The sequence below is a fragment of the Lepeophtheirus salmonis genome, chromosome 6 (assembly GCF_016086655.4).
Source record: "Lepeophtheirus salmonis chromosome 6, UVic_Lsal_1.4, whole genome shotgun sequence".
Classification (NCBI taxonomy): domain Eukaryota; kingdom Metazoa; phylum Arthropoda; class Copepoda; order Siphonostomatoida; family Caligidae; genus Lepeophtheirus; species Lepeophtheirus salmonis.
The window spans coordinates 58,670,521-58,671,758 of record NC_052136.2 but is presented as its reverse complement, the minus strand read 5'-3'; the positions used below and the strand labels follow the sequence as shown (position 1 = coordinate 58,671,758).

Sequence of the window (1,238 nt, the reverse complement as noted above, 5' to 3'; positions counted from 1 at the left end):
ATCATCGTTATGATTTAATAAAACTTACCTTTGAAAATTAGATACGGCGATTTCACAATATAAGCTGTTACCTTAAGAGAGGGAGAAAAAAAGGATTTTACTATTTACGGAATAATTTATAATAATCAAATTCATTTTTAAAACTATTTATCAGTCCTATCATTTGAGTAAACATAAGGGTACTTGTACCAATTCATCAACTAAAGCTCTATAAAATTTCATCCTTAAAACTATCAAAATACAGAAAAATAAAAAGCTTACATACCTTTATTCAATCCTTCCATTTTCCTTGGAAGCTATCCTCCACAACCCCCACCTTCTTTTCGAACTAGAATGAATAACAATAAAAAGATACGTTAGTCCAAAGTCAAAAGCAAAAATACATGTTAAAAATTAAAGAAATAAGATTGTCTCCCTAACTTTCGGCACCTTTTGTTTCAATAATTGAACTAAAGGCTTCCTAGCGGGAATTTTTATTCTTCTCCCCTTTTGATTAGAAAAAATCTGGCACTCCAATTCAAAAAGTTATTGAATTTGGAGCGTGGCGTAGGAGTTACTTTTTTTTTTTTAAATAACAAAATTTAAAAACTTACATAAGCAATTATCTGTTCGATCTCACCATCACACGATCATCTTGCACCCAAAACGAAAGCCTAAAAAGATAAGAAAGGTTAGAAAGTGGCAGGAAAGATAACAATCGTTTTAAAATTAATCAGTATTAATGTATGTTTCCTTAACTTTCGGCACTCTCAAACCAATAGATGGACTAAGAGCTTCCTAGTGGGATGTTTATTCTACTCTCCGTTATAAAAATTAATTCTGGCACCCCGAATCATCGTGAAAATGAGTTAAGGGCGTGGCGTAAGAGATAGACAAATCAATAGGTTCAGATCAGTTACCTGTAATTATCCAGCGTTGGCGTTCATCGGAACAGGATCCATTTGGTTTTCTAAGCAGCGTTAAAGTCCACCATATCATACATCAGGCATTCATAAGACAAAGCTTAGATCCCCCCACCTCCCATCCCCCATCCCCCCCTTCCCCATAATAAAATAAATTCACAATACAGGAGTAGAAGGCGACAGACCCTACCATCATCTTGTATATCAAAAGGGACCAGGCATTCTTACCACCAAAGAGTCTTGGTCTGCCACAAGTGACAAAAGTGGTAAGGTATGCCGCCAGGATCTCCTCATTCTTGGATTAGGTGTTTTTGGGATATATTTCTATGAAATAAA

At 35.1% G+C, this 1,238-nt stretch overlaps 1 long non-coding RNA gene across 1 annotated transcript; it reads right to left on the bottom strand.

The window, feature by feature from the left end:
• On the bottom strand, window positions 1–1,027 carry LOC121120181 (uncharacterized). The gene is made up of 4 exons (XR_005864947.2): window positions 900–1,027; window positions 594–653; window positions 266–328; window positions 1–71 (listed from the first exon to the last, which is right to left on the bottom strand). It is a non-coding gene; the product is annotated as an uncharacterized lncRNA (long non-coding RNA).
• Between the last annotated feature and the right edge of the window lie 211 nt (window positions 1,028–1,238).